Genomic DNA, 19,521 nt, shown 5'->3' on the forward strand with positions numbered 1-19,521 from the left:
TAAACCTTCTGTTTTACTGACTGGCTGAGAGTCACTGTGAGTCCCAGGAAGAGGGGTGCAGGGCCGGACTCCCCCACACTCCATGACAACTGGTGGCAGCGGCGGGACCTACTGTGCCCCGTGGATGGCACTTCCTGCAGTAAGTGACTGGGGAGCAGTAAAACGAAGGGACGATTGCGGGGGCGATTAACCCCTGGGATGTGTGACCAGTGAGAAGGACTCTGCAGTAACAGGGTCCCCCGGGGGATTGCAGCGAGCAGTCCCAGGGGCGGAGGAGTCTGCGGCTTGACCCTGGCAGAGAGATGGTGACCTCAAGAAGGGCTGGCACACCAGGGGTCTCCCTGGAAACTGTGGGGAGCGGTGAGCACCCAGGCCTGCGAGTGGCCAGCAGGGGATCATCCCGGTGCCATTTCTTCCTGGGCTGCACCTTCCTGCCCCATTCCTCTCCCTCCCCCACCTCTTTCTGTCTCTGCTCCTCCCCCTCCCCGCCCAGCGCCTCCTGCACCCCCCTGAACAGCTGATCACTGGCAGGAAGGAGGTGCTGAAGGGGAAGAGGAGGAGCTTGTCGGCAAGGCCTGTAGTGGGCGGGGGGGGGGGAGAGCTGGCTGCCAGTGGGCGCTGAGCACCTATTTTTCCTCTGTTGGTTCTGCAGCCCCGTAGCTCCCATGGAGTCGCTGACTCGGCTCCTTTCACACTCTAGAGAGAGGAGCAGAACCAGGGCTATGGCTGATCTATAGGGCACCAGATGAGTGGCAGAGGCTTCAGGTGCTGAGAGTTTGCCTGACCCCTCAGGGACACAGTGTGAGGTGCTGTCCCAGGGATCTCTATGAAAGGAGCAGAACAGGATTTACTTGGGGTGGGGAGAGAATTTAGAGTGTCTCAGGGGGTTGTACAGAGGTGTTGCACGGGTGAGGGACTGGCTAAAACACAGGCCTTGCTGTGAGCAGGATTTGAACCTGCGCAGGAGAACCCTAGTGGATTTCAACTCCAACGTCTTAACCACTCGGCCATCACAGCTATGAGCACAAAAGTGCCCCAATGCCAGAGAAACTGGTAAAGAATCACAATGCCCAGGCGTGAAGTCATCTGAACTACAGAATTCCCACCGCAAACCTGGCTCCCAAAGCACAGGGGGGATTGGGGGTTTGTTCTCTTTGCTTAGCCATGTGCAGTCGCACAGAGAGTGCATTTAACAGTCTCCCCTCCCACAGAGCAGGAAGGGGAAATGATTCTCAACTTGAAGCCTGATGTAGGGTGACCAGACGTCCCGATTTTATCAGGACTGTCCCAATATTTGCTTGTTTGTCCCACGTCCCGACTGATGTTTGGTCGGGACACTGGACAAACAAACAATTTTGCCCTCTGCTCCGGCACACAGGCACAGCCCAGAGGGACACTCGCCCCCCCCCTGACTCCGCCCCCTACTTCCCCCATTGGATCCCTCCCCAAATCCCCATCCTGGCCCTGCCCCCAGCCCCACCCCCTCACTGCCCCATTGGATCCCTCCCCAAATCCCCACCCTGGCCCTGCCTCTTCCCCAAGCAGGTGGCATCCTCCTCCCTCCCAGGTTTGCACACGGACCATGGCCATGGCCGGGAGCACAGCATGGAGGCTGCTCCATCCCTGGAGCCTGCGGGGCAGCGCAGTGGGGCTGGGGGCAGTGCGGAGCGGGCAGGACCCAGGTGGGCGAGGGGCGGAGACACACATGGGGCAGACATGCTCCTGCCGGGAGGGCCCGGGCCCGGCTGCCTGGTTCTCCCCTTGCCTGGGAGCTGCAGGAGGGACCTGGAGTGCGGCTCGGCTGCAGAGCTCGGAGCCCAGGCTGGGCCCAGGAGCGAGGGGATGGGGGAGCTGGGGGTGTATCGGGGGTCGGAGCCGAGAGTTGGGTGGAGACGGGGCTGTGCCACTGCCACCTGGAGGGGGAGGGGGAGCCGCCGGCTTTTTTTTTGTTGCTCCGCCCCCCGCGTCCCGATATTTCATCTTTGACATCTGGTCACCCCAGCCTGGTGTGAATGAGGATGTCTGGACCAAGGGGCCAGGGACTGGCCTTTGCTAGAGAAACCTCTGTCAAGTTTGAGCCAATTAGGACAAGTCAGTAAATAAGAACAACCTCAGGTATCAGTAACTGCTACAGGTAGCAAAGTCCTACAGGGAGCAGTTTCTGGCACTACACCTGCACAGCTCTGCTCCCCGGCTCTTCTCGGGCTCCTGCTCTCTCCTTAGCTCTGCCCCACTCTGGCCCAGGCAGTTCCAGCTCCCACGGAGGATGGGACCCCCTGGCCTGGTGACTCCCTCATTACACTGCCTGGCCTGTCAGTACGGTTAACTTGGAGCTTTGGCCTCTCCCCATTGCCCCTGGGGACTGTCAGTCTCAGGGTCCTGATTTCCCATTGGCCCTTCCCCCTTCTATTGGTGCTGGGAACTAGCCAACCAATCCCCCCCCCACACACACACTAAGTTTTAGTAAAGGGCCAAGAGCCCCCTTACACAAGCCAGCCCCGTGAGGGTCACCAATGTGCAGAGATAGCAGCATGAGCTGGTCCCATGGTGTAACGGGCAGCACTCAGGACTCTGAAACCTGCCATTTGAGTTCAAATCTCAGTGGGACCTTGTGTTGGCTTGTGGTAAAGTCCTGGAGCTCACAGCGCTCAACTTCCCTGTCTCCAGTTGTGCAAGAGCAAATCTTTCCCCTCCTGCTGGGTGACTCACACCTCCTAGAGCCAGGTCTCTGGCTGGGGTGGCCACAATGGGTTGGGGCTCTAGAACTTGCTACCCTGATGGTTGGGGTTCTTGCTGCTTCACCTGGTGCCCACAACTTTGGCCCTTGTGCTTCCTCCCACACTTTTCCTGAGGCCCACACTGCACTTGAAGAAAGGAGGGTCAGGGCTGGGATTGATAGTCAGGGCTGGGCAGGAGGGAGGAAGATTCCCAGGCTGGAGCCCCACACACCTTCCCTCCTCCTCTGGGCACCTAGAGAAGAGGCAGCCCAGCTCTGTCTGCTGGACACCTCGGCAGAGTAGGTGAGTTCATGTAAATACAGTCTGGTCCCAAAGCCTCCCCCAACCCTGGCTCATCACTAGCTGTCAGGGGAGAGTCATTCACACCTTGCTTCCAAATCATCATTTGAAATTCTGAGGTTGGCCAACATTGCGGAAGCCAATGGACCGACATTGTCAGCAAACACAACAGCTGGGCGAGGAAACCCGGCTTTGTCCAGACTTTTCAAACCTATTTTACGTTCTCAGGTACAAGTATTTTTCATAGGTTGGATCTGCTTTTAAAGTGTGTGTTAACGTTTCAATTTCCATTCAGATTTGCAGCCAGTGACAACATTGGCAGCGCTGCATGTAACTAGCTGACCACTGCAGGGGGGGGGTGTTGGGGAAATTTGGGGAAGGGGGTGCACAGCCCCCTGGCTGGGGGGCGTATAGGGAATGCCCAGTTTCACTGAACTGAGTCTCCTACTGCAGCACCTCAGTAGGTTACCTCAGAGAGGAGCTGCAGTGTCTAGGCAGTGGGATGCCTGTGCCTTTAAGAGCCCAGCCCTGGGAAGCTCATGCTGAGAGGTGCTGCCTGTGGGAGGGGAACTAGAAAAGCCCCTCTGCTCCCCCCACCCTGTTTTTGCAAACACTGGAGTCTCAGCCCCCCGGGGTAACTGTTACCCCTCTGCCCCTGCCTGTGCCGGGGTTTAACCCTCTGGCAGCGCCTCCCCCTGGGCTGAACTCCGGCTCCTTCCCCCCTCCCTGACTTTGCCCTTCAGCCCCTCTCCTAACGCTGCCTCCAGCTGCTTGACCCCCCGACCAGTCAATTTCCACCCCCTGCTCAGACCCTGGCCACCCCCTCCTCTGATTTGCCCCCCTTTGCCCCTCTTTAATCCCTGTAAAAAGTAGGGGGGGCTGGGTCCCATTCTCAGGGGGGGGCGCTGGGTGCCTGGCCCCTGCCTGGCAAATGCTCAAAGCGCCCCCCACGATCTTGCGGATGTTTGCCGAGTGCTGCAGGGTCACCTGCAGGGGGAGAGAGACGCGGTTAGGAGGTGATGCAGCCAAGGGTGCCTCACCCAACACTGAGATGCAGCCACCTCTGGGGTGGGCTGCACAAGTCAGCAAATGAATTTGGAACAGGAAATGCACTGAAAGGACTGAGGCATCTGCAGGAGGTGGAGAAAACCAGAAAAAGCAGGAGCCCTTGATCCAAGACCTGCCCCTCCCTCCCTCACTCTACCCGCTAACCCCCTCCCCTCCCAGAGTTGGGGGGAGAACCCAGGAGTCCTGGTCCCCAGCCTTGCCCACCCCCATATTCCATCCAACAGCTGCCCCCGCCCCCAATTGCAGGGCAGCGCCATGGGGCACACCAGGGCCTGCTTATTTGCACAGGACGGGCAACACCAGTGCCTTGGGGGAGAGACGATGCTAAGGGAGAAGCAGGCAGCAGACACCCCCACGATAGAGAAAGAAGTGCTAGGGGGCGCCGTGCTGCAAGGAGTGAGGGGGGTTGGCAGGGAATGGGAGGATCTCCCCTCACAGCGGGTGCATCTGTCTCCCCCGCAATTCCTCCCCAGCCATACCCCGGCCCAGGCTAATCTTGCCCAGCTACCAGGGTTAAATTTGGCCTGGATTCCCCAGCTGCTGGGGGAGGGGTGTGGGGCTGGGGAGCATAAGCCTCTACTCCCCCTTCCCCCGACACAGTTGCATGGGCACTGACCAAAGGAGCCTGCAGAACTGCTGCCTAGAGGAAACTGAGGCACCAGCCAGTGACAGACACATCATGGCTCTCCTCATCCTCATCCTCTTTTCCATATACAACCCAGGGTGGGGGGGGGGTAAACTCAGGACAGTTGCATAATCAACCTGTGGAACTCCTTGCCACAGGATGTGGTGAAGGCCAAGACTATAACAGGGTTCAAAAAAAGAACTAGATAAATGAACAGAGGACAGGTCCATCAAGGGCTATTAGCCAGGGTGGGCAGGAATGGTGCCTGTAGCCTCTGTTTGCCAGAAGCTGGGAATGGGCGGCAGGGGATGGATCACTGGATGATTCCCTGCTCTGTTCATTCCCTCTGGGGCACCTGGCACTGGCCGCTGGCAGGAGACAGGAGGATACTGGGCTAGATGGACTTTGCCTCTGAACCAATCTGGCCGTTCTTATGTCTCCCTTGGCGCAGCAGTGACACCCAGTGGGCAATCAGGGTAACACACAGAGCATGTTTCCCTTGGAGCGGCAGTGACACCTCGTGGTCATTCAGGGTAACACACAGAAGGTGTTTCCCTTGATACAGCAGTGACACCCAGTGGCCAGTCACGGTAATGCACAGAGTGTGTTTCCCACCAAACTGGGTAATGCGCAGAGCATGTTTCCCATGGAGCAGCAGTGACAGCCAGTGACCAGCAGGAGTGGCATCAGACTCTTCTCGTTTGGTGGGGGACTGAGGTGGACTAGACAAAAAAAATTGGGGGGGGGGCTGTGCCCCCCATCACCTGGTCCCACCCTTCACGGGGGCCATGTCTCCCATGCCTCTGCTCCTTCTCACTTAAAGGCCAGGGGTTAGAGCACTACAACCTTTATTAAAATAAAGTAGTAAACAGGATGTACTTTAAATAATCTAAATCTGTCCAAATTTTAGTATTAAATCCAAAGTTCTTAAAGAGCCCATCAATAACCAAAGCCAAAATAAAAAATTGAAACAAAAAACAATGCTTAATTTAAAACCCAAACACTAAGAAAAACTTTGTTTTTAAAAATAAAAACTAACAAATACCATAAATAAATAATTTCAACATTTTATCAAAAAGGTGTGCTACAGCAGGATGATAAAATAACATAAAATAAGTAAGCCTGACCACTAAAACCTCCTATAAAGGAATCAAATCCTTGAATACTGGCCAAATCTGTATAAAATATGCAGAACTATGTCAAAACTGGTGTTGTAGGTCAGCCATTCAAATCCAGCAAATGTCAATTAAAAGCTCCATTCCAACTTAAAAAAACAAAACAACCCAATAAACCAAAACAGTCACAGCCTGAAACAAACCTACACAGAAGGAAAATTAAACCTGTGCCAACATTGGAACAAACAATGTAAATTTCTAATTCTAACTTCTTGTTTCTCCCAGGAGGAAAGTGTTTTGCACCCCAGTAACCAGGCTGTCACTGCAGCTTTCCTTTCACTAAATAAGATTTTTACCAAATATAAATTACCCTCAGATTTCTCTAAGAGAAATTGAAATTGTATCTTTGCACTAATATCCCAAGTATGCAAGTCCATCCCCTCAGAGCAGCCCCACCCTGAGCCCAGGGGAGACTCCCAACTGGTTTGTGTATTTGTAACCCTGGGGTCTGAAGCTGATGAGAAAAAGGGAAGTGAGCCATCTTGGAGCTTTCCAATACCCCCTGCGGGGAGCACAGGGAATTGACTGAGCGACGTCCTGGCTAATTTTCACCTTGTTCTCTGCCAGCAGGCTCCACTGGAGAGCTGGGGAGTGATGTCACCATGGCAGCACCCTATTTACATATTAAAAGCCGGCATTTTGGGGCCATTGGGGTGAAATGTGAGTACTTTTGGGGTTGGGACCCACATGAAAAGGGATGTGGACAAACTGGAGAGAGTCCAGCGGTGGGCAATAAAAATGATTAGGGGGCTGGGGCACATGACTTACGAGGACATACAGGCCATATCCTGTATGTTAAACTAAGGCAAAGTGAGCATATCTATAGTGTGACTTTTTACTCAGAAAGGAAACTTGACCTTTATCTTGTTACTTAAATAGAGAAGTACCCACGCCTGTCTAAGGTCTTTACCTAGACTAATCGACAATGGAGAATGACATAGGAGTTTTTTTCAGTGTTGTACCCCACAGACTTAACAGGTACACCACAAGGGAACGTATGTGCATATGTACATGTCATCAACACACACAAACATACTAGCCTATGAAGTAAGCGTACCCTAGTGTTTTGTGGGTGAAGAATGAATTTTGGGCATAGGAGGAAGGATTTCTGGTGCTTGTGCCCTATAAAAGAAGTAACCCACCTCGCTAGAGCACTTCCCTCTATCATTCTGACTTACTTCCTCCACTCTCTCTCTATCTACTATCAGTAGGCTGTACTTGTTCTAAAACTTTAAGTTTCAAAGGAACTAGGCCAGTGATGAGCTGCCAAAATATTAACAACCGGTTCCCTCCTCCTCACCCCATGAGGGGTCATGCGCCCCCCGGGGACTCCTGCCCCATCCAACCCCCCCATGTTCCTTGACAGCCCCCCCATGCCCTATCCACCCCCCTTCCCTGTCCCCTGACTGCCCCTTGCCAGCCCATCCAACCCTTTCTCTCATTCCTGATGGCACCCCGGGACCCCTACCCCATCCAACCACCCCTTCTCTCTGTCCCTTGACTGTCTCTGGAATCCTTACCCCTAACTGCCCCCCACTGCCCCATCCAAACCCTGCTCCTTCCTGACTGCCCCCCAACCCTTGCCACCATTCAATCCCCCTGTTCCCTGCCCTCTGACTGCTCCAACATTAATCCACCCCCCCAACTCCCCTGCCCTCTATCCAACATGCCCTCCCTGCTCCCTTACCTTGCTGCCTGGAAATGGGGGCCCAGCTGGGCTGGGGCTGGGACCCTGACACTGGGGCAGGAGCCGAGCCCCGCCGCGCCGCCCGGCCGCACCTCCCCTCCCCCCAGCCCCAGCTTACCTGCGTGCTTGCCTGCCTGTTCAGGCTTCCCGCGAACATCTGATTTGCGGGAAGCAGGGGAGGGGGAGGAGAAAGGGGGCAGAGCAGGAGAGGAGGGGGAAGTGAGCTTGGGCCGGAGCTTTTGTTAAATAAAGCCCTTATAGAACTGGTTGTCCTGGAACAACCGGTTCTAAAAGGGCTGCTAAATTTAACAACCGGCTCGCGCGAACCGGTGCGAACCGGCTCAAGCTCACCACTGAACTAGGCTAAGCTCGGTTTCCCTACGTTTTTATTCTTTGTTTATTAGGTTTTGATTTTAAGTTTAACTTAGTCAAGTAAATCCTAAGTAACATTAGCTTTTTCTAAGCACTGCATCTTTCACTCAAGAATTGAAAACCTGAACTGCAAGGCTGCTCCTCTGTCTCTTACCACCAGGTTATCAAGGAAGGGTGAGAGTATATTAACCAAAACTTTGTAGCATATAATGCCATATGTATCTTTTGACTAGCAGTAATGCAACTTTAACTTTATAACTCAATTAAATTAAATAAAATGTAAGCTAATAAATTAAATTTTCATCATATTTTCTAAATTAATATTAGTACACCCTAAATCAGGCTACATGGGAAAAAGAGTTAGAGTGCAGGGGGATGAGGGCACCGGCTCTAAGGATGCAGGCTCTAGGGTGGGGTTAGAATGAGAGGTTCAGGGTGCAGTAGAGAACTCAAAGTTAGGGTAGAGAATTGGGCTGTGAGGGCTCTGAAACAAGGCCAGGAAAAAGAGAGAGAGCAGGTTAAAACAAAAAGTGAGGTGAGAGAGGAACAATTTGAGCTGAAAGGGGGGGAAAAAACTTCCAACTGCCTCTTCTGTACAGAGCATTTAAGAACTAGATGAGAAATATTTCTCTCTCACTGCAACAACAAATCTGGTGGGTCTGGGCTGACGGAAGAACCCCTTCTCCCAGCAGACCTAATCTGGTAGGTCTGCGCTATAGACATCTTACCCTAACACATTTGGTGTGCCTGGCCTGGGACAGGGGAGGGGCTCCTCTCCTCTCCATTGGGGACATGGTGGGATGAGAGATGTGACAGGGCTTTACGGGAAATCATTATTTGCCTGATTCATGTGCCAGTCCTAGTCCTTGCTGACCCAAACAAACCATTTATCCTGCATGCTGATGCCAGTTTGGAGGGTCTGGGAGCAGTCCCATACCAGGAAGTGGAAGGTAAATGTAAATCTGTGGCCTTTGCCAGCTGAGGACTGTCTGATAGCGAAACTCGCCGTCCCATCCACCAGCTGCAGTTCTTGGCCTTGAAATGGGCCATCACTGAGAAATTTTGAGACTACTTGTCTGGTGCTCAGTTTCAGGTATGGACAGAGAACAATCCACTGACTTATGTGTTAACAAGGGCTAAGCTGGATGCTACAGGGCAGAGATGGGTGGCTACTTTTGCTAGCCATAACTTCAGCATTCAATACCAATGAGTTGGTATAACAGGGAGTGTGATTTATCAGGACCACCCATTCTTGGCTGGGGGGAGGATGTAAGCAGGATCAGAATGAACTCTACCCTGACATCTGTTGGTGATGTGTTGTAAAGGCCTTTTGTTGCTGATGTGCATGGTTACACCCACCCCGGATCATCAGCCCCAAAAGGCCTTGACAACAGATTACCAACAGATGGCAGGGTAGACTTCATACTGACCCTGCTTCAACTAGATTGTCTTGATCTTACGAACCAAGATACATACAACGTAGGCCGGGTGGGGAGAAGTCTATGTAACTCATGAAGTTGTGGATATACACGTGTTCTCAAATATTACCAACTGCGCCCCCCAAAAAACAAAAAAAACCCCAGGCAATAACAAGGAAATGAAGAGGTTTATCGAATGGGTTCTGTCTGATTTACCGTCTTCCCAGCTACCCATCAAAGTTAAAGACCTAGCCCAGTATCCTGTCTGCTGACAGCGGCCAATGCCAGGTGCCCCAGAGGGAATGAACAGAACAGGGAATCATCAAGTGCTCCATCCCCTGTCGCCCATGCCCAGCTTCTGGCAAGAAGGGATACCTAGCTAGGGATACCGCTGGCAAAGCGCCATAGATGGACCTATCCTCCATGAATTTATCTAGTGCTTTTTTGAACCCTGTTACAGTCTTGGCCTTCGCGACATCCTCTGGCAAAGAGTTCCACAGGTTGACTGTGTGGTGCGTGAAGAAAGACTTCCTTTTGTTTGTTTTAAAGCTGCTGCCTATTAATTTCATTTGGTGACCCCTAGTTCATGTGTTATGAGAAGGAGTAAATAACTCTTCCTTATTTACTTGCTCCACGCCGGTCACGGTTTTATAGACCTCCCTCGTATCCCCCTTTAGTCGTTTCTTTTCCAAGATGAAAAGTCCCAATCTTATGATTCTCTTCTTAGACGGAAGCTGGTCCATATCCCCTCATCATCTTTGTTGTCCGTTTCTGACTCTTTCCCATTCCCATATATCTTTTTTGAGGTTGGGGCGACCGCATCATCACGCAGTATTCAAGATGTGGGTGTACCATGGATTGATATTGAGGCGATATGATAGTTTCTGTCTTATTACCTGTCCCTTTCTTAATGATTCCCAATGCTCCGCTGCACATTGAGTGGATGTTTTCAGAGAACTATCCACAACGACTTCCAAATCTCTTTCTCGAGTGGTAACAGCTAATTTAGACCCCATCGTTTTATAGGGATAGTTGGGATTATGTTTGCCAATGTGCATTACTTTGCACTTATGAGCACCGACGTTCATCTGCCATTCGGTTGTCCCGTCACCCAGTTTTGTGAGATCTCTTTGTGGCTCTTGGCAGTCTGCCTGGGACTTAACTCTCTTGAGCAATTTTGTATCATCTGCAAATTTTGCCACCTCACTGTTTAGCCCTTTCCCCAGATCATTTATGAATAAGTTGAACAGTACTGCTCCCAGTACAGACACCTGGGGATAAGAGATGGCAGATCCTCTTCGGACACTGGCAGACCAGGTGCCAGCTCATGCCAAGGCCCCTAGGCCTTACTGAAAAGTGACAAACGCATGGCTGGAAACTAGTCTTGCTCACCTGTTTGTTAGTGTTGTTAAAACAGGCATTAGCTTTATAAAAACGTGTTTAGAGTTTATGACAAGCTCGTGAGTTGCTGCATGCATTATTCTCACCTATAATAGCCGTAGCCCATGTTGTAAGGTGATATATAAGCGTTGGCACTAAAGCTGTAAACCCCCTTGCCGCCGCCACGCCACCAGTCAGGAGAGAAGTATTACCAAGTGTGAAATGGTAGTTTACCAGAAGAGGCATCGTCTCCTTTCCAACAAGAGAAGGCCCTGACTGAGACATCAGACAAGCCACTGTGGATCATCCGTGGACAAAAGACTTGGTTGATTGCTCCTCCTCACACACCTACGAGGAGGCAGAGCCCTGCACAAACACTTGCCCCCATCAGCTTGAGCTCTGGGGGAATGGAATAAAAATCCCTGTCAGGAAGAAACTGTTGTTCCCCCCTCCCCACGATGCTGCTTGGACTTCAGGGAGCCGGCACACCTTCTAAGCAGCAGCAAGGGATCCCGGCTGTTTGGCTGGGGTTAGCCCTAAAGTACATACAGAGCTTGCGTGTTACAGCAGCTTCTACTACCCCTGGGTGGCAAGATAGAGTCAGGGTGCCCAAGGGGTCTGTCTGTGACTCCATGTTAAGGCTGTTTTAGTGCCTGAGGAGTTCACACTTGATACTTGGTGGGTGAAATTAAAGTGAGGAGCCCCGCTGCCTGCCAGCCCCAGGCGCCGGAGGCTGCTGCTCTCTGGGGCTCTGGCCACACTAGAAAGGTAAGTTTCTAGCTTGCCTGGTTCAGAAAACCAGAAGGGAAAGAAAGAGAACCCACATTACATTTTTTTTTAAAAAGAATCCTCCTGATTTGTAAGCCACTGTCATGATTTGGGGGATTTTCCAATAGCGAGGATGGCAACAATGAGAAGCTAAGGGTTATTATGTAGCATTTAGATTACAGTAGGCTTGGGGGGGAAAAATCAGGACTGGGGCCCCTGTGTGCCGGGTGCAGCACGACACCTAGTGCCTTGTCTTGATCTTACGAACCAAGATACATAGTACGTAGGCCGGGTGGGGAGAAGTCTATGTAACTCATGCAGTTGTGGATATACACGTGACCTCAAATATTACCAACCACCCCACCCCACCCCCCAAAAATACAAAAAAAAAACAAAAAACAAAAAAATCCCATCTCCCCAACAGACCCAGAATCTGGAAAGCATATTCCCTCATACTGTTGAAAGGACTGACAGCAGAAAGAAGGAGTCCAGCTTCTTAAATAACTCTCTAGCAAGAAAAAGAAGAACCTCTCACATCTATAGACTCACAAAACACTTGCAAGAAACTGTAAAGAAAGAAAAACACCCAGATTTTTCTGCTACTTCAAAAAACATTTGCTTTAAAGAAAGTATCACAGTTCAACTCTTTTCTGCTTTTCTAACCAGAAGGTTCTCCTCTAAAGGAGATACACCATTCCTGGAAACACTGCAATACCAGGTCAATCCATAGGGCAGACAAAGCAAGCTTCTGTTCTAACCCCCCCTGCTTCAAAAATCAAGTTAATATACAGTCCTCACATCAAGGATGTATCAGAGACTAAACTGATAAGAACAGACACAACACTTTTATCTGAGCTCCAAGGAACCGAAAAGCAATACTCACACTCTGCTACGCACGCACACCCCTGCGCCCACCCATTTCGACCTCACCAGGACGAGCTCCCAGAACCGCAACAAACACCACAACTCGGGAACTCTACCTGAGAATCACTTCCCCAAAATGACTCCAGTGGAAGACTTCAAAGCAAGAACCCTTAACACACAATTCTGTTCAAAGACAGACAAGTCTTGCAGATGCCTTCCTCTCCCTGGTTTCCCCTCTATACTCCTAATTTCCATAAACCCAACCACTGACCTGGACTACCAATCTCTCACTGTTAACTCTTAAAGCAAAACAGGGCAAAGAAAGCCTATGCAAGCGCTATTCCGCAGCCCCGAGGCTCTTTTCTGCTCCTTCCCACAGAACTGGCTCAAACAGACAGTCAATTGCATCAAAGCAATTCCTCGCCATTTGGGGCATTGGTGCCCCTTAGTCGCTCTGAGGTGATCGGCTGGTTCCTTCTGGCCTGAAACGCCAGGAATCTGACTCAAAGGGCCACAACCTTCCTCTTCTTCTCCTCCTATGAACCAGCCCTCATCTGGGCAAAACGTTGACCGTTTCCTAAGTTAAAACACTGGGGTTTTCCCAACAGGAAAGGGATGGACAATTTCTCTTCTGTGGGAAGACGAGGGAAACCATGCAATCACCTTCTGGAAGGAATATTAAGGAGGGCGGCGGAAGAACCCTCACGGACTAGACTAAGAAAGCAGCTCTTGAACTGACCTTCCAACAATGACAAACTAAAATCTGCAAGAGCAGCCTTTCAACTCAGGGGCCCAATAATAAGCTGTTACCAATAACTAACCGAAGAGTTACAAATGACTCCAAACCAAACACTCTTAGGACAAACCAAAGTTAACACAAACAACAACACATTTCTTTGCTGCTCTTCCACCGTGATACTCTCCTCCACCGTTCCTGCTAAAAACATACAAAACTAAAGAGCCAGCAAAATACACATCACAAAACAGTCCCTGGCTAGCTAGGAAGCCATCTCACTGGCACAAGAAGCTTAAAGAAAAAAAACCCCAAAAAATCATTTGTAGAGCTCTGAGCTTTTTTCATACTATAGAAAAGCTTCCGCCAGTGACACCAGTTCAGGGAGCACTCTTCTGTTTTTCTCACAGCAGGCAACAGCCTTGCCAAAGCAAAGCCTTAAAAAATTGGGTACAAACTCATAAACATTCCTCTCCACGGAAATCTTTAGTAAAAGGCAAAAGATTTATACAAACTGAAGAGAAAGCAGAGTATGTAGAACATGCGGAAGAGGCGCTGCTGGGGCAACCGCCTAAGCTCCCAAGAGTCAGGGTGACTACTCTCCCAGCCCGCTACACCGCTAGCTTTCAGAGGAAATGGAATTGAACCGATTGGCAGCCCGAGTTGGATTATCGAAACCGGGGACACAGGGAGCAAAACCAGCCCCTTGACCAGGGACTCGCTTCGCTGCGCGCAATGCACTGTGGCTATGCAAATAAGATGCTCCGGCCGTCTCCGGCGCTCAAAGGAGTCTTTTCTCTGGGCTGCCTCTGCTCCTTCCCCGGCTGGGCGGAGATTGGGATGCGGCAGCTGCTCTCCTAAGACAGTCCCGCTGATGCCCAGGCGCATGGAGGACGGAGCCCGGACGAGAAGCCAGAGGGCACTTGGCCCACAGCTAAAACCCGGAGCAAACTCACACACTTTGCAAAGTAACGGGAGCAGGGATCTCGGACATGAGATTCTATCTGCCGGCCGGGGTGCCACCCCGCATTGTACCTGCTGCTTGGTCTGCCTCTGCTGCAAAGTAGCTCGCCTCGCTCAGATCCTTGGGGTTCGCTGAGCTGCAGCTTACCTTGATACACGGGAACAGCTTCAAATCATGGAATATCAGGGTTGGAAGGGACCTCAGGACGTCGTCTAGTCCAACCCAATCCCCAACTAAATCATCCCAGCCAGGGCTTTGTCAAGGCTGACCTTAAAAACCTCTCAGGAAGGAGATTCCACCACCTCCCTAGGGAACCCATTCCAGTGCTTCACCACCCTGCTAGTGAAAAAGGGTTTTCCTAAGATCCAACCTAAACCTTCCCCACCGCAACTTGGAACCATTGCTCCTCGTTCTGTCATCTGGTGCCACTGAGAACAGTCTAGATACGAACTCTTTGGAACCCCCTTTCAGGTAGTTGAAAGCAGCGATCAACTCCCCCCTCATTCTTCTCTTCTGCAGACTAAACAATCCCAGTTCCCTCAGCCTCTCCTCATAAATCATGTCTTCCAGCCCCCTAATCACTTTTGTTGCCTATGCTGGACTCTTTTCAGTTTTTCCACATCCTTCTTGCAGTGTGGGGCCCAAAACCAGACACGGTACTCCAGATGAGGCCTCACCAACGTCGAAGAAAAGGGAACGACCACATCCCTCGATCTGCTGGCAATGCCCCTACGTATACAGTCCAAAATGCCGTTAGCCTTCTTGGCAACAAGGGCACGCTGTCGACTCATATCCAGCTTCTCGTCCACTGTAACCACTAGGTCTGTTTCTGCAGAACTGCTGCCTAGCCATTCGGTCCCTAGTCTGGAGCAGTGCACGGGATTCTTCCATCCTAAGTGCAGGACTGGGCACTTGTCCTTGTTGAACCTCATCAGGTTTCTTTCGGCCCAATCCTCCAATTTGTCTAGGTCCCTCTGTGGCCTATCCTTACCCTCCAGCGTATCGACCGCTCCTCCCAGTTTAGCGTCATCTGCAAACTTGCTGAGAGGGCAGTCCACGCCATCCTCCAGATCCTTAACGAAGATACTGTACACAACCGGCCCCAGGACCGAGCCTTGGGGCACGCCGCTTGAGACCGGCTGTCAATTAGACATGGAGCCATTGATCACTACCCGTTGAGCCCGAGGACCTAGCCAGCTTATAGTCCACCTTATAGTCCATTCATCCAGCCCAAACTTCTTGAACTTGCAGACAAGAATACTGTGGGAGACCGTATCAAAAACTTTGCTAAAGTCAAGGAAGAACACATCCATTGCTTTCCCCTCATCCACAGACCCAGTTCTCTCCTCACAGAAGGCAATTAGGTTAGTCAGGCGTGACTTGCCCTTGCTGAATCCATGCTGACCGCTCCTGATCACTTGCCTCTCCTCTAAGTGCTTCAGAATTGATTCCTTGAGGACCTCCCCCAATGGCCATGAATTTTCAAAGATAATGACCAGTGGCTCTCCAATCACACCCGCCAACTCCTTTAGCACCCTCGGATGCAGCGCATCCGGCCCCATGGATTTGTGCTCATCCAGCTTTTCTAAATAGTCCCGAAGCACTTCTTTCTCCACAGAGGGCTGGTCACCTCCTCTCCATGCTGTGCTGCCCAGTGCAGCAGTCTGGGAGCTGATTTTGTTCGTGAAGACAAAATCACGAAGGGGGAGGGTGGGGAAGCATTGAGTACATTAGCTTTATCCACATCCTCTGTCACTAGGTCGCCTCCCTCATTCTGTAAGGGGCCCACACTTTCCTTGACTTTCTTCTTGTTGCTAACATCCCTGAAGAAACCCTTCTTGTTGTTACTCTTAACATCTCTTGCTAGCTGCAACTCCAAACGTGAGTTGCCCTTCCTGATTTCACTCCTGCATGCCTGAGCAATATTTTTATACTCCTCCCTGGTCATTTGTCCAATCTTCCACTTCTTCAAACGGTGCTGCCTGCCAGTGCACTCAGCCTCACTTGGCAGGTAACAAAAGGGATCGAGTGGCCGTCCAGTTTCTGGAGAGTGGTTGACAACGCCCGACCTTCTGCCCTGAGGAGAAACTGACATGAGACAAGGCAGGGGAGGTCATTCTTGTATTGGACCAACTTCCGGTGGGGGGAGAGAGCAAGAGAGAGCGAGAGAGAAGCGAAATGCAAGCTGCACGCTTTCCCCAGCAGCAGGTGGGCCACGTCGTCTCTCTGATGGCCTGGCTGCCCGGGACGGGACCCCCTACAACTTAAACAATTTTTTACCTCAAGGTTCCCAAGACACAGACAAGGCTTTCATCTCGAGGCCAAAAGACCAAAAACATCAAGACACTTGATCACGGCCTTGGATAGGCCAAGATTTAAAAGTTTATTAGAACTTATTTGAAAATGAACGATACAGAGAGTTGAAACGTCAGATATTGGTCATCGGGGGTGACATACAGATTACAGGGCAATTTTATTGCCCATCTGAGGTCAAAGAGCTGAGCACGCAAGAGCGGCGGCCCGGGCGGCCAGGGGGAGGGGCCCGAGCGGAGGGGTGGAGCCGCGTGAGCAGGTATGCAGATCTGGGTGCGAGCAGAGCATTGTGGGAGCGGACGCAGGCTGCCAGGCAGGGCCCGACTTTGGCACCGGGAGCTCGGCGTGGGGAAGGGATGGTCTCCGGGGGCCGCGTCGGGGCTGCTGTCGGCATTGGGGGCCGGTGTGGGCGAGGCTGGCGGTGGGAGCGGGGGCGCGGCGGTCCTCCCCGTGTGTTATAACTGTGGGGTGAGCGAGGGCGGGCGGCGGCCGGGCATACTTACCTGGCAGGGGAGTTACCATGATCATGAAGATGGTTTTCCCAGGGTGAGGCTCATCCATTGCACTGTGGGTGTGCTGATGCTTGCAATTTCCCCAAATGCGGGAAACTCGACTGCATAATTTGTGGTAGTGAGAGACTGCGTTCGCGCTCTCCCCTGTCAATTGGTTTGAACAACAGGAAAGTGACAGTGAGCTGTTTAAGCTTAGTGCGCTGCAAAGCAGATTCTCAGGAATGCAGTTGTTATTTTGGGCCTTTGGGAGTGCTCTTTTCCACAGGCCCTGTACTTCTAGGCATCTTTGTCACACGTTTCTCCTTGTAAGCAGGGCTCAGCTCTGTAACTTTACTTGGGTCTTATAAGGCTCTCTGTGTTCTTGGCTTTCCCTGGTCTTTTGCAGCTGATCTGCTCTCTAGTCTGCTTTTGGGGGGGCTTGGACCGGTGCCTTCTTTGGCTCTAAGGGGAGCTGCTTGCCTGCTCTGCTTCTTTCCCTGCTTGTAGCTTCTTGCCCGGCCCTTCTTCTCGGGCTCTTCCTCCTTTGACGGGAGGACGGCCTGTCCAAAACGCCTGTCCCACCTGGTCTCCTCGTCCAACAGGCAGCCTCGCCCCCTGCCCTGGGGCCGCTTTGGCTTTCGCTGTCTGTTCCTGTCTCTTGGTGGCCACCCTGTCTGTGCTACGGAGACTAGGCTGTCACAACCCCGTGCTGGAGGAGGGCTTTCCGTCACTTGAGGCCCACCCGCCGCCTCCCCGAATGCCCTTAGCTACGCTGCGGGTTAGGGCGGCGTGGCCGCGTCGCCCAGGAGCGGGTTTTCCCTTTTGCACACCTCTGACGGTCGGAGCTGTTTTGACTTAACTGTTCAGCACGCACCTACCCTCGGGCCTGGTCTGCACGGGGAACATAAATCGGCGCGGCTACATCAGTCCGCGCCTTGGTCGGAAGAATTCTTCCGTCGACCTAGCTCCCGCCTTTCGGGGAGGTGGATGGCCGGCACCAACGAGGAAAACCCTCTCCAGGACCCTTCTCCGGGAACAGGGCCCTTCCGTTTGGGGAGATTATGCTGCTTTAAAAAAAGAGAAATTGTTTAACTGCCTTTCTCTGAGGCAAGGTTGACTTTGTATTGCTTCCCTCGTGGCTCCTTATAGCAGTTGTGTTCTGAAATCTTTAGGGTTTGACTTCATTTATGATGAAATCTTGCTGTAACTTTATTCTAATTTTCAATGAGTAACTAGACCTGAGCTGTTTGGTGTGTTGGTGGAGGATTGTTTAAAAACCTGGGATTCCACTTTCGGCTGCCTTTCCATTACATTTCCTCTGAAAGCCCACCGAAAGCCTCCACTTCCTACATAACTCTCGCAAACCTGCAGTCATCAGGCATACAGAAGATGCTTACAGTTTCACTCCATACGAGTCCAGTTCCTTGCTGTTTCCTGTCTAACCACTGCACACATATGGTATCCCCTCCCTACCCGGAGCTGCTTCCTGGCTTTTGCACTCAGGACAGGAAAACGAGAATGGAGAGGTAAGCTGTGCAGGGAACTCTTCCTCAGCTCGCCATCCACCCCCCAAGGGCCTTTCGAGGTCTTCTACGGACTTCAGGTTTCATTTGATTTCCAAGGTTTATGGGCTCATTAATTAGCCCTCTCTCCTAATGCAGGGATCCTACGGGTCAGACCAAAGATCGATGGCCCAAAAGAGCTAAGAAACAGAAATAAAGGTGAGCGCTAGGCGTTACATTCAGATGAGCATCCAGAATCTCACTGTGCCCTGGCATGTTCAACGCTGCCGAAAAGAAGGAGCTCGTCAGGTCCCTCTGCTAGCAACCAAATCTGGTGGCTAGTCGGTCTGCTGGGAAATAAGGAAAAGGAAAAGAATTAAAGGAGTCAGGCAATAACAAGGAAATGAAGAGGTTTGTCGAACGGGTTCTGTCTGATTTACCATCTTCTAGCTACCCGTCCAAGTTAAAGACCTAGCCCAGTATCCTGTCTGCTGACAGCGGCCAATGCCAGGTGCCCCAGAGGGAATGAACAGAACAGGGAATCATCAAGTGCTCCATCCCCTGTCGCCCATGCCCCGCTTCTGGCAAACAGGGATACCTAGCTAGGGATACCGCTGGCAAAGCGCCATAGATGGACCTATCCTCCATGAATTTATCTAGTGCTTTTTTGAACCCTGTTATAGTCTTGGCCTTCACGACATCCTCTGGCAAAGAGTTCCACAGGTTGACTGTGTGGTGCATGAAGAAAGACTTCCTTTTGTTTGTTTTAAAGCTGCTGCCTATTAATTTCATTTGGTGACCCCTAGTTCGTGTGTTATGAGAAGGAGTAAATAACTCTTCCTTATTTACTTTCTCCACACCGGTCATGGTTTTATAGACCTCCCTCGTATCCCCCTTTAGTCGTCTCTTTTCCAAGGTGAAAAGTCCCAATCTTATGAATCTTTTCTTAGATGGAAGCTGGTCCATATCCCCTCATCATCTTTGTTGTCTGTTTTTGAATCTTTTCCATTCCCATATATCTTTTTTGAGATTGGGGCGACCGCATCAGCATGCAGTATTCAAGATGTGGGTGTACCATGGATTGATATTGAGGCGATATGATAGTTTCTGTCTTATTACCTGTCCCTTTCTTAATGAGTCCCAA

At 51.4% G+C, this 19,521-nt stretch overlaps 4 non-coding genes across 4 annotated transcripts; 1 reads left to right on the top strand and 3 right to left on the bottom strand.

The window, feature by feature from the left end:
* Positions 1–935: 935 nt before the first annotated feature.
* Positions 936–1,017, bottom strand: TRNAS-UGA. The gene has a single exon. It is a non-coding gene; the product is annotated as a tRNA-Ser (tRNA).
* Positions 1,018–12,191: 11,174 nt separating this feature from the next.
* On the bottom strand, positions 12,192–12,387 carry LOC123357317. Its single transcript, XR_006575532.1, has one exon. It is a non-coding gene; the product is annotated as a U2 spliceosomal RNA (small nuclear RNA).
* Positions 12,388–13,525: 1,138 nt separating this feature from the next.
* Positions 13,526–13,641, bottom strand: LOC123357319. The gene has a single exon (XR_006575534.1). It is a non-coding gene; the product is annotated as a U5 spliceosomal RNA (small nuclear RNA).
* A 3,238-nt stretch (positions 13,642–16,879) lies between these two features.
* LOC123357316 lies at positions 16,880–17,043 on the top strand. Its single transcript, XR_006575531.1, has one exon. It is a non-coding gene; the product is annotated as a U1 spliceosomal RNA (small nuclear RNA).
* The last annotated feature ends 2,478 nt before the right edge of the window (positions 17,044–19,521 follow it).

The sequence above is a fragment of the Mauremys mutica genome, unplaced genomic scaffold (genome assembly GCF_020497125.1).
Source record: "Mauremys mutica isolate MM-2020 ecotype Southern unplaced genomic scaffold, ASM2049712v1 000507F_np12_subseq_1:98333_obj, whole genome shotgun sequence".
Taxonomy (NCBI): domain Eukaryota; kingdom Metazoa; phylum Chordata; order Testudines; family Geoemydidae; genus Mauremys; species Mauremys mutica.